At 45.5% G+C, this 13,763-nt stretch overlaps 1 long non-coding RNA gene across 1 annotated transcript; it reads left to right on the top strand.

Annotated features, from left to right (window-relative positions):
- The first annotated feature begins 8,677 nt into the window (after positions 1–8,677).
- On the top strand, positions 8,678–13,526 carry LOC123188491 (uncharacterized). Its single transcript, XR_006494716.1, has 4 exons — positions 8,678–9,108; positions 9,206–9,300; positions 9,498–9,577; positions 12,585–13,526. It is a non-coding gene; the product is annotated as an uncharacterized lncRNA (long non-coding RNA).
- Positions 13,527–13,763: the final 237 nt, after the last annotated feature.

The following is a 13,763-nucleotide window of genomic DNA, read 5'->3' as shown; positions in this document are numbered from 1 at the left end:
GTGGGTAACTTAAACTTATCCACAAATCCCTTTGATATGTATGAATGCAATGCACGAGTGTCAAAAAGGACAATAGCAGTAAATGACTTAATCAAAAACTTACCAATAACTGCATCGGGCTGCTCCTCAACTTCCTCCATGTTGACGTGGTTCACCTACCCTCGGGTGAAAGGGTTTGGCTTCTTCCAAGAGCTTCCATTTCCGTTCCGTTTCTTTATCTCAGGACATTCATTGGCATAGTGTCTTGTGTTCCCGCACTTGAAAGAGGTAACATGACTTAGGTCCTTCTTGGCAGGTGTTGCTAGGTTGGAACGGCTCTGACCGTTGTTTCCACCATTCCCATTCCCATTCTTAGAGCCACTATGGTTGTGTGAGCTTCCTCCATAGTGAGTGTGGCCTCCATGGTTATGATGGGTATGTCCTCCCGAGTTTAGCGTAAGACAAGGTTTCTACTGAGCTCGAGAGTTGTACTTTCCCTATCCATACTTCCGTTTCCGATTCCCAATCTGCTGCTACTTGCTTTCAATCATAAGGGCCCTATCTACCAACTCCTGGTAGTTGTCGAATGTTGGCACCATCAACTGCATACTCAGCTCATCATTCAGCCCCTCCATGAACTTCTCCTGCTTCCCGGCATCTGTGGCCACATCATCTGGGGCGTAGCGTGCTAACTTGCTAAACTCATCCACATACTACCCCACGATACGATTTCCTTGGAATAAGTTGCAAAACTCACGCTTCGTCATGCTCATAGCTCCAGCTGAGACATGTGCATTGCTTAAACTGATCCCAAGTGACATTGGCCACGGGGAAAGTTACTGTGTAGTTCTCCCACCATGAGGCTTCTGGTCCACCCAGTTGATGTGCGGGAAAGCGCACCTTCTCAGCATTTGTGCAACCTGCGCTGGTCAGCTCCCTTCCAATCCCGTGGAGCCAGTCATCAGCAACAATCAGCTCGGTGCTACTACAGAACACCGATGGATTCAACCTCAAAAAACGTGCTAAGTTGTCCACTGGAGGTGGTGGCGGTGGGTTGTTGTTGTTGTTGCCTTGGTTCTGGACTATGAACTGCATCAAGGCATTTTGATGCTAGATCAACTGAGTAAGCTCTGGTGGGAAGACAAATCCGGGGTCACGTCTCGGAGGCATATGATGGGTTTAGAGGGGTGAGAACAGAATAGAGTGAGGTCTAAAGAGAAAATCATTACCCATATGCACATGAGACAAACACATTCATTTCACACCATTCAATTCAAACAAGATCATATAATCGATCTAAGCTATGTTATAAAAGCTCGCGGACTATTACTATATACATGGGAGAATACTAATGGTAATATGGTGGTCGACTAGAAATTTTGATCGGTGGATGACTCTATGATATCTGCTCCAGCTTCGTCTTCATAATCATCATCACTGTCGGGGTCGGAGTCGGTGTTGTCGAGTATGATGTAGTCCTCTGAACGGACATCCTCTCCAGGTTCAGGATCCCCCATGAATATTCCTAGCTTCTTCTTCAGGTCTTCATTCTTCTCCAGTAGTACTACAATTTCTTCTTCATAACCATCGCACGTAGACTTGAGCTCCTCCTCTAGCTCCATGTTCCGGGTCATCACCTTCTTCATGTCTATCACACTGGCGCACATTTGGTTCTCTTGGTGACATATGTGCTGATTCAATTCATGTATGTAGGCTACAATGGATCTACCCTTCCTGGTGCGTATCATCTCCCATTGCTCATCTCGACGTCCACATATCTGGTAGATGGTGTCCTTAAGATACTTATTGTATACCTCACTGATACGTCCAATGGTGATGCGGGCAGCCATGCTCTTTCCTAGACTCCAGATTGGTGCATCAAAGGAAAACTCGATGGGCTCGGTGACTGGGGTGAATGTCCTTCCTGGAACATGAACTTGAATTGTCCAGCGCTCCTCTTCTAGTAAAGTGGCGGTGTAGGTCCCGGTGAAGCTTGGTATGCCGATGTTCAGGTACCTAGTGACTTCCTTCTAGTGTCGCCTGAAAAGGGTGTCGTCATCCGGTTAAGTGAACTTGTTCCTTTGGTCCGCCATCTATAGAGTGGAAAATGGAGAAGAGTCAGAAATGAGTAGAGAAGAGTGTCTTATGGCTGATCCTAGTGGTCACTTCCTACAGTCAGCCTATGCTCTGCTACCATCTTGTAGCGACCCGACCTCAAACGGTCAAGTCTCTGTGCCACTGATATTGTGGATGCACGCGGTGCATGGCTGATATGATGTCTCAGTAGCTAACTTCACAAAAGATAGCGGGTCAGTGAAATTGTGTACATGGGGCATCAAAGATGGCTCGAGAAGGACAACCCGTGGAGAAACCACGAAGATCTATTCAATGGTGAGGCTGAGCATCGACGACCTCCACGTAAGCAGAGCGGCACAGAAATTGATGAGCCGCTGAAAACTGAGAATAGTGCCCCGTGCCAGGAAAGATGATGAAAAAGGCGCCAGAGCCGCTGCTGAAGGTATGGAAGATGAGGTATGTTTTCTGGGACTTGGAGTACTGGCACAAACTCGACACACCTCATTGCCTTGATCAAATGCATATCTATAAGAATGTCCTGGAGAGCTTGCTTGCGACACTGATGAACATGCTGGATAAGACCTAGGATGGGCCGAAGGCAAGAAGAGACTTTCAAGATTTGAATATAGGGCACATCTTCACATGCCGCCCCATAAAAAGTCATAGGAGATAGAGACGGAGACGGAGGCGTGGGAGAAGAAGGGCAAAAAAGTGAAGGAATAGGATTATTGCCCCCTTCTTGCTTCACCTTAAGTCTGGTTGAGATCGATCAATTCTTCAAGTGCCTTACTGGAATCAAACTTAGTTCTAGTTACTGTGGGAAGATAAGCAGATTTGTAGACACAAAGAAGAAAAGGTTCACCGGGATGAAGTCCCATGACTATCATGTGATGATGATGCAGATAGTACATGTTTCTCTTAGAGGGATAATGGACAAGCACCTATGTGACACACTTATTGGTCTCTGCAACTTTTTCCATATCATGTCTCGAAAGTCAATCAGTGTGAAGCAGCTCCGAAGGCTACATGAAGAGATTTTTGTGATACTAAATGAGCTTGAGATGTACTTCCCGCCCGCGTTCTTTGACGTCATGGTGCATCTATGTGTCCATATTGTGGACGACATAATAGACCTAGGGCCTCATTCCTGCACAACATGGTGTCGTTCGAGAGGATGAATGGGGCCATAAAAGGATTCGTTCGTAAAATGTCCCGTTTGGATGGAAGCATCATCCAGGGCTATCTAACACAAGAGTGCATATCTTTTTGCGAGAATTATCTATATGGCATAGACTAGCCTGGTGTTGCTTTTTCCGTTAAGAAGCACATTGGGAGGCTCGAAGGAGAAGGTCAATCAATGGTCACAAGGAACTGCATGTGGCCTATTTGGATCGATGCAACGACTTTGATAGAGCAAAATTAGTAGTGCTACAACACCTAGACGAGGTAGGTCCTTTTGTGATACTACACAAAGAAACCATCACAAAGCAGTATCGTGATCGGGGGCTATGCAGGACGGACAACGAAGTTACTAGAGAGCACAACTCCACTTACCTGCATTGCTTCAAAGAGCATATTCTTGCTAATCCCCTGGAAGAGGGCTCTAAGGACAGATTGCTCATATACGCCTTAGCACATGGCCCCTCGGCCAACCTTGTGACCTATCAGGCATACGATATCGACAGATACACGTTCTACACAGAGGCCAAATATATGAATAATGATTTTTAGATATCAGGGGTGACGATGGAATGCGTGACCAGCAGCGACAGCGACACAACTGAGAGATTCTACGAAAGGGTCGAGGTGATCTCGGAGCTTGACTACTTTGGACTTCACAACACGACGATGTGCTGTGTCAGACGGGCTAAGAATGTCGAAAGATAAAACCGGTATTTCACTAACATTACTATACCCGACGCGAAGACCGCTACCATGCATGCCATCGAAAAAAGTGAGCCATGTGTACACACTAAGCACATGACATAATGCTTCTCCATAACAAACCCGAGCAATCCTAGCCGTGTTGTCGTGAGGAGAGGCAAAAGGAACATCATTGGAATGGATGGAGTCGCCAACGAGGAAGACTACGACCAGTACGGCAAACCAATGAGGGAAGATGACGATGACGATCAAGTATGTGTCAAAAGAGGAATCAATACTACATTACCTAAGAAAGATCGTACTCCATGGAAAAGGAAAAGGCACAATGCGGGGCTCAATTATTCATCAACGAACAAGAAGGGAAAGAAGCTCACTCAAAAATGAAAATGTTGACACTGAGAAACAGTTATCGGTCAAATGATGTAATATATATGTTCCTATTTTGTGTACTCACTTAGCTATTATGCATGGGTCAAATGATGTAATATATATGTTCCTATTTTGTATACACACTTAACCGTCAAATTATGCCACATATATCGCCTTAGTTATATACATTATATCACCTTCCCTTCGTTCCTGCTCTCAAAAAATAGGAAAATTAAAGAAAAATAAGAAAAGAAAAGGAAAAGAAAATAAAATAGAAGAAACAAACAGGAAATGAAAATAAGAGTAGTAGCTCTGGTTGAAGAAAAGCGCTATAGCAAATGGTGATAGCAGTAGCCCATTTCTGGCAACGCGCTATAGCTACGTTACATAGCACTAGCGCTTTTTCCTAAAATGCGCTATAGCTACCTTAGCTATAACGCGTTTTCAGGAATACGCTACTGCTATGTGTACATAACCCCCCCACCCCCATCCCACCCCCGGCGGCCTTCCCTCCTCTGCTTCCGCCCCCAAATCCCAACTCTCTCTTCTCCCCCTCATCGCCTTCATAGCCCATGCCCTTGCCGCGCACCTACCCTCACCACACATCCACTTCCTCGACCTTGCTGGAGCCCTGCCCTCGCCCTCGCCGGAGTCACCGTCTCCCCCGACCCCGCCTCGCCTCCTACATGCGTCAGTGCCACTGTCTCCCCAGACCCCATCTCTCTCTGCCCTCTGTAAGAGCATCGCTAGCCGTTGGCCCCCAGGAGGCATAAAAATTGCCGCCTACAGGCGAGCCGGAGCTAAAAGCGGTGATGGGAGCGATTGGGTTCCCAGTCGCCGCCCCCAGGCGCCGATATAGGCCCATTTTTGGCACAAATGTGCCCGCTTTTCGGCCCATTTGAGGCGACAAATCGGCCCATATAGGCGCAAATCAGCACATATTCACCGTTGTTCGGCGCAAATACAGCAAACGTAATTTTGTATCACATAGTTCATCACATAAAACTAATAGAAATGAAATAGTTCAACAAATAATTCAATACAAATTATATAGTTCAACAATAAAAACTCATATTTCATCACACGTCGAGCTAGGCGTTGCCCTTGATCCTCCATAGGTGCTCCAGCAGATCCTGCTACAATTGTTGATGCACCTATGGGTCTCGGATCTCCTGACACATATTGAGGAAGGTAGTCCAGGTTGCCGGTAGCTGGTGATCAACTTGTGCAAGAGGACCCTGCTTGTAATACAGATCAGTGTCAAACACTGGCTCTTCCTTCTCGCTCTCAATGATCATGTTGTGCAAGATGACACAGCAAGTCATGATCTCCCACATTTGAATTTCGACCATGTTTGAGCAGGGTACCAGACAACAGCAAATCGGGATTGGAGCTCACCAAATGCCCGCTTGACATCCTTCCTGCAAGCCTCTTGAACCTTCGCACAATGGGACTTCTTGCCTCCTGGCCCAACGTTTGAGATAGTCTTCACAAATGTAGACCATCTTGGATAGATGCCATCAGCTAGGTAGTACCCCTTGTTGTAGGGCCTCCAATTGACCTGGAAGACACGGGAGCACTGCAGCATGTTGATGTCATTGTGAGTTCCTGGCATACCAAAGAAGGAGTGCCAAATCCAAAGGTCCCGTGTGGCCACCGCCTCAAGTACCACACTACAACCGCCTTCGGCACCTTTGTACATCCCCTGCCAAGCAAATGGCAGTTCTTCCATTTCCAAGCATCCTAGGAAATCATCTTGCTGCATTCTGTGCTAGGATCCGAGCAGTGTCTTCCACATTGGGTGTTCGCAAGTATTGCTATCCAAACACTGCCACCACTACCCTATAGAACTTGTAGAAACACTTAATGGTCGTGGACTCAACCATGCGCCCATAGTCGTCGAGTGAATCACTAGGAGCTCCATATGCAAGCATCCTCTTAGCTGTCGTGCACTTTTGGATTGAGGTGAATCCAAGTTGGCTGGTACAATCCTTCTTGCACTTGAAGTAGCTGTCGAACTCTCGGATGGAATTCACAATCCTAAGGAAAAGCTTTCGGCTCATTCGATAATGACACCGAAATACTTTGCCGCCATGCAGTGGAGCGTCGGCGAAGTAGTCGGAGTAGAGCATGCAATAGCCTTCCAGATGATGCTAGTTTGTTGCTTTCAGCCGCCTCAGCGCCGAGCCACCTCACCACGGCTTTTCATTGCTCGCCAGCAGGCCAGCGAGGTTGGCGAGGACCATGAGGTGTTCCCCGTCCTCGACGTCGGCATCGGCTTCCTCTTGCAGCAGCACCGCGAGTGCCTCCTCGCCATCCGAGTCTATCACTAAGTAGACAAAACGTCGAACACCTTGCGGGCATGGTGGGCACCCACACACCAGTATACTGCCCTATGCAGCCGGGGAGAGCCGAAAAACTCGCCCGGATGGTGGTGGAGAGGCTGCCGCGGTGAAACCTTCTCTCTTTTCCTACATGGAATGGCCTGTCTAGCGGAGTTGGGAGCTGGGTGGCGCCGGGATCGATAGGGTGGTTGCCGAGCGCGCAAGGGGTGGGGGCGATTCTGGACGAATGGCTTGACTTTTCGCCTAATAGTGTGGCCCAGGCATGTTTTCCCTTGTGCCAGAGCCCTTGAGCTCACCCAGTGCGCTGTTCGGCCTGCATTTGTCGGGCCCAAAAATGGGCCGAGCCACCGGTTTTCAGCGTCTTGGGGTGCAACTGGGGGGTTTTCGGTGCCGGCGAGTAAAAAGGCGCCCTGGGGCCTGTTGGGGGCGCGGCTGGAGATGCTCTGAGCCCTATCCCCATCCCTCTTGTCTGCTCTCTACTCTCTCTCTCTCTTTGTTAGTATGAACCTAGGTAGTTAGTGTGAACCCTAGACAGATGAGTGGCTATTTTAGTGGTAGTTAGTATGAACCCTAGGTTTCGAACTATTGCTATTTTTTGTTAAAGGAATTGTTTCTATTTAAAAAAATTAGTATGAACCCTGTAGTCAATTAGTTGGTATGAACCCTAGTTAAAAAGACAGAATTAGTATGTATTAAATGAATTCTAGATATTTTAGTTGTTTTAGGTGTAGTTAACAGAATTCTAGGTATTTCATTTTTTTAGTTAAATCAATTGTTGATATTTAAATATAAAATAGAATTAATTAACCCAAGGTGAATTAGTATGAACCCTAGGACAGATTAGGTAGTACGAACCTAGTTAATTATTATGAACCTTAGGTTTTCAAATTAGGATAGAAATTTAGCTAGGTTTCAAATTAGTACAAAAATTTAGGTAGGCTGAATTTAGTTTCAAATGTTGTGAAGAAAAAGGACTTCTTGCATTTTCTTCAAGTTCTATATTTTTCTTGCTTTTATATGCAAATTTGAAGTGGACATCTAATGTGTGGACATGTGATTTGGACATGTGATGTTTGGAAAATGATGGTTATGTGCACGGTATATGATCCAAGTGGCCTATGTTTGACTGGAATGTTGATTCATTTCCGTTCCTGTGAATTTCAGGCGCTCGGTATGTCCACTTTTTAGCAAAGGTCATGCCGAAATTTCTCGTGAATTTTCGCATGACTTGTGCTAGAAAGTAGGCATATCGTGTGCCGGGATTCGTTGGGAAACGATATTCCGGGAAACCATAGACCTTTTTTATGTCATTACTCATTTTTGTTATAGTTTAACAATTAAACAAGGAGACTTCTGACCACGATGTAGACAAGATGTATTATGAGGGTGAACAATAGTACCTCAACTTTTTGTCTGCTACACAATCAAGGTTTGCAGGGTGACCTCAATGATGGTACTGACACCGACATCGACACCGACAGTGCCGGCACCGATGGCGGCACCGAGATGGTGGGGAAGATATCGGCGGGGAAGATACCAGCGGGGAAGGTACCCACACCGAATCCGCTACCGAAAATAAGAAGCAAATGATACGAAAACCTAACAAACTTGGCATCGGATGACTGGTGCTCACAAAGATGGCCCCTGACAAGTTTGAGCAATTAGATCCGGAAGAACCTCGCAAGTGCTACGGGAAGCAAGTTGCATGCATCCTACGGGAATGCGTGAGCATCAACGAATATGACTTAAGGGGTAAAGAACATTTGAGGCAGTTGCTCTCACTACTAGGAAAAAGGCTATAGCCAATATGGATATTAATGCCACACCATGTATGTGGTAGCAGTGGCGCACCAGGTATAGGTGCGCCATTAGTGTCCTCATTACTAATGGTGCACCAGACACACGGTGCGCCATTAGTAGGAATTTTTTTATTACTCCCTCCGTTCACTTTTATAAGGCGCTGAGCAAAATCTAGTACAAACTCGCTCGGTAACGCACAAAAAGCGTGTTTTCCATTTTTACCCCTGTGTCGGTCATGGACACGGTAGCGAAACACTCGCATCCCTCTCTCACTCTCGACTCACCCACATCTCTCCCTCACGCATTGCCGGTGCTGGCGCCCTCTCCCCGCGCGCGTCGCCGGTGCTCGATCTGCGGAGCTGCTGCTAATGGTTTCCTGCCCGGAGCTGCTGCTGCCCGGATCTGGTAGCTGCACCGGCAGATGTTCTTCTTGAGCTGGGACCGCTTGTTGGTTTCGACTGGAAGAGGGAGGAGGTGATGCCGGCCAAGTACCTGCAGGCATTGGAGAGGAGAGGCGACCGGAGCTGCACCGGCGTCGACTGCGCGTGCCTCATCCTCACCGGAAACGTGCCCTTCGGCCTCCCCATCAGCCGCACCCTCGCCATCTCCCACGCCAAGGTCTGAAAGTCCCTCTATGTCCAGCTCAAGTGCAGAGGTATGTGTTCCACTTAGAGCAATTTCTTTTCAGGGAATCAACTGAACTCCGGTTAAGCAAGCAAGGTCTTGTCTGTTCCATTCTTTGTGATTTGCAGATATAGCGACGCAAATCCCAGCTCCACGGAAATTACTCCCGGGCTCCCCCCTCTACGTAATTCTTCATGCTTAATCTGCCACTGCCATTGTACAAGTGAGTGTACATTACTGAAGCTAATTGACACTGCACTATGAACTTGCAGGGCCTATTGCATTTTGCTCTGGGGAAGCTAATTGACACTACACTAAAACCCTTTGCTTAAGCATCTAATGACATTCTGCTCGTACCTTAACTGTATCAAAGTTGCAAACTAATTTGTTTGTCTGAATGTACATTTCGCCACTCTGCAGCAGCGTCAGAGGATGAGACGACGACGCCACCAGCGCTTGAATCACTGCCCACCACTCCCACAAGAGGCTTCTTCCCCCAGGTTGCTATCTTCTCACCGCACCTGCACCTGCTTTTGCTTGCTGGAGTATAAATTGGTTGACATAAAGTTTAATCTGGTTAGTTGTTTGATATAAAGTGTACTCTAGCTCTGTTTTTTGGAGAATAAAAAATGAAGGAGAAAGGTTGTGATGTTTTGCATAGCCTAGATGTGACAGTCTTGGAATTCCATAATTTAATCCAACTGAATAATGTTTTGCATAATTTAACCCAACTGAAAGAGTTGATCGACATGAATTGTTTTCGGAGTAGTTCATCGACAATGCATTGAATGTTAAAAATTCAGTTAAGCAGTCATGATACTCCTATTCTTGGAGTAAAAATTCAGTTAAAGAGCTTTGCATCTCTGTTTTATTGCAAGCAAGTTTGGATCTCTGTTTGCATCTCATTTTTCTTGCAAGCAAGTTTGCTGCAGTGTTTGCAACTTGCTAGGATTATCTATCCGTCTATCTATCTACTGGAGTATCTATCTATCTATACTGGAGTATATATCCCAACAATAAATACTGGAGTATATATTCTTTGCTTCAGCTCTCTTCTTTTCCAACAATAAATACTGGACTATATATATTCCAATATGTAGCAAGTACTCCAAGTTTAAGCTGGAGTAGCAACAGATAGCATAATATATAGTGTGTGGCAATAGTAAATATAGACTCCAAGCACACACATAATCACATACTCCAACAAACTGGAGTAGAATGCACAACAAGTACACAACAAACTGGAGTAGGATCAGCGTCCAAGCATCTCTAGTGCCATTGCATACACTTCAGGAGGAGCTGAGACCTTAGGCGGTAGCAGTTGTAGCCTTTCTAGCCTATCCGTGTTCATGTGCGGGATTTTGTATTTATTGGCTCCACCATTCTTCATTACTTCGACCGTGCAAGTCTGCAGAGTTGTGAATACTCTGTTAAGTTTTGAAACTTCATATCCATTGAACTCCTCTTGAACACCTTTAATTAGCTCTGGAATAGTTTTTGGACTTTTGCAGTCTGTTAGCGATTGAATAGAGATGAAGAACCCAAGGTCCAGGGCGTTCATGTCTAGAGAATTTAGAGGCTGATACATTATTCTAATGTCCAAGCCACTTTCGTCGACAACTTCTGCGAATGCTTGATCATTAGGTAGGATGTGTGTTCTTGTGTTATCTTGCTGGATAAAAATGGGTTGTCCATCATCATCTGCAGGCCACAATGCTTGAATTGCTGGCACAACCTTCTGTATAATGTACTCTCTCATCACATCCCTCGTCACTATGACAGGCTTTATTTCGAATGTCCCTTTTTCCCTGTTCTTGCTTCTTTTTGCTGCTACAGCCACTCTCACGAATGGCCATACCCCAATTTTTCCGGAGAATGTCATGTTCCCATCTTCGTCAAACCGTGGTCTTTCTACCGCTGTGAGAAACATCACTTTTCCAATAGAGTTTTTGACAGGTCTTTTCGGGTCCTCTTCGTCAGGCAGTAGATAGTAGTTCCTTTTTTTTCTTGGTCATGGAGAACCATTTCTCATCGATGTGAACAATATTATGCATACTCCTGAAACTAGGGCTTACATCTCCTAATGTTGCCCCATCTAGCATAGAGAGGCAAAAATCCACCCTATCTCTCTTACATTTCTCTGTCAGTACCGGCTTTATCCTATTGGAGTGTCTCCTTATCTTATTCAACTTGAACTTCTTGTATAGTGTAGTAGGGCTTACACCTAGTGCCTTGGCAAGAGATCGAATAGTTGATCTCTTGTTTAAGGGAATTGTCGGAATGAGAGATAGGATATCATCATAAGATTTCCTTCCACAATTTTCCTTTCTTTTGTTTGAAACATCCACCTGCTGACCAAGGCCTTTCGGTTTCATTGCCTTCTCCCATATTCTTTGAATAAATCGAACATGTGCTCCAAATATTGCAGCCACGTCCTTCTTGTTTGTTCCCTTGAACTTGCCTCCTCTACCCTTATGGAGGGTTTCCAAGGACATGTAAGCGGCATATCTCTGTGCATCAGTGAGCCAATTCCTTTGCCTTTGTACTCCTACAATAGCAATAGAATAATAAAATTAATTATTGCAAGAATATTACAAATTGGTTGCTGGAAATGTAAGCAAGAGGTCAATAATAGCAATAAAAATTCCATGGGATAGGAGTATTGCTTGCTTTGCTTGTTGTAAATATAAACATAAATGCTGGTTGCTAAAAATGTAAATGTAAACTAAATTTGTAAATATAAACTAAACTTTATACTCCAGGATTGACCTCCGTTGCAGGCAAGCAAGCAAATTACTCCATAATATGTTTTTGCATTGCTTTTTCTTTTTAATTTGGAGTAGTATAAAAATATTTTGAGGTACACCACTGTTCTTGCAGCAGTTTTTTTCCATTCCTAGATGTCAGAGTATATGTTTATTTACACACACATACATGTTGTGAGAGTATATGATGTTTGAGGTACACCACGGTTCTTATGGAGTTTGTTCAGTTTGCCTATAAGCAAATGAGGCAAAAACTAAAATACCCCCACAATTGTCCAGGAGACCTCTATTGCTTGTTGAAAGTATAAATGTTGCTTGCTTGCTGAAAATATAAATGTAAATGTTGCTTGCTGAAATTAATGTTGCTTGCGTTATCTCCTTTCTAGTCTGCCTGGTGTACCATGACATTTCTTTGTTGTAATTTTAATTACTCCATACAAAAGGAAAGAAAGGCAACAACAAATTTGATTACTCCACTAAAATGTTAATTACTCCATTCTAGTGGAGTAATCTTTTTTAGCCTTCCATAGAGAAGACTCTGATATCCATTTGTTTTGATTTAGCCACTTTACTACTCCATAGTGGAGTAGTTTTGAATAACCTGTGAAAAAATGAAGCTTCCTCATATGCACTATTCAATCTTAGCAATCCCTTCTCTGTTACATCTCTGAGGCATAATTTGATGCAAGATTAGAAGATATTATACCTGAATTTTGACCAGCATTGTTGCCTTCTTCTTCAGGTTCTTCGTTGCCTTCTTCTGGTGGAGTGAAATTGAGGTTTGGGACAACCATGCTTGCAATTGGGACAACGATCTGCTGCTGTTGCTTCTGTTGAGGGCCAGTGATTTGCTACTATCGATGTTGAGGATTTGCTGATGTTGCTTCTATTGAGGGCTAATGATCTGCTATTGTTTCTTCTGTTGAGGATCTGCTGCCGAAGGCAAGGAGCTACAATTGAGGATCTGCTACTATTGCCAGGGGACAAGTCGGCAAGGAGCACTGAGCCTGGAGGTGGTCACGCATGAGGAGCTCCTGATCTTCTCCCCGGCCCCTGGCGAGATGGACCTTCTGGCGACACGAGGAAGAAGGGAGGTGGTTCTGGGCGAGCTTGACCATGCCGGCAAATTGCTGCTGGGGCCACCGGCCAACGAGGTGCTGCTGGGGCCGGCGGCCGGCAAGGTGCCCTCCTGGGGCCGGCGGCGAGGTTCCTGGATGAGCAAGAAGCTGGGCAGGGAGGAGGAGATCCTGGGTGGAGGAGAATCTGAGCGAGGTGGGAAGGGAGGAGATCCTGGCGAGGAGAATCTAGGTGAGGTGGGCAGGGAGAAGCTGGGAGGCGAGCCGGCGACGCGCTTGGAGGCGACACACTTGGTGATGCGATCCCGATGGTTTTTGAATTTCAAATTGATCGAAGGGCATTGTTGTCCATTAGCGATTTTTGGGGGCTGTCGGAAATCTCCTTCGGCGCCATACAAAAGTGAACGGAGGGAGTATTATTTTTCCAAAACTATTAATGGCGCACCAAGGCATAGTGTGCCATTACTAGTTTTAATTAGTAATGGCGCAGCACACGCTCCGTGCGCCAGAACTAACACATTTTTTTACTTTTTTTTTCAAAACTAGTAATGGCGCACCTTTGTGAAGTGCGCCATTACTAGTTCAAACTAGTAATGGCGATCCACAAACAAGGTGCGCCACTACTAACAATTATTATTTTTTGCAAAACTAGTAATGGCGCACCCCTAACTGGTGCACCATTAGTAACCAGGGTTACTAATGGCGCATTTTTAGGAGGTGCACCATTAGTAACTTGAGACCAGCTAGATATTTTGGAAAGCCACACCTACCACACTCACTTTCCCCATTTCATTCTCTCCACCTCCTCCTCCAAGCTTGTCGCGGGTGCCACCTCCTCCTCAGCT

This window comes from Triticum aestivum, chromosome 2A (genome assembly GCF_018294505.1).
Source record: "Triticum aestivum cultivar Chinese Spring chromosome 2A, IWGSC CS RefSeq v2.1, whole genome shotgun sequence".
NCBI lineage: Eukaryota > Viridiplantae > Streptophyta > Magnoliopsida > Poales > Poaceae > Triticum > Triticum aestivum.
This window is presented reverse-complemented; position numbering and strand designations above follow the sequence as displayed.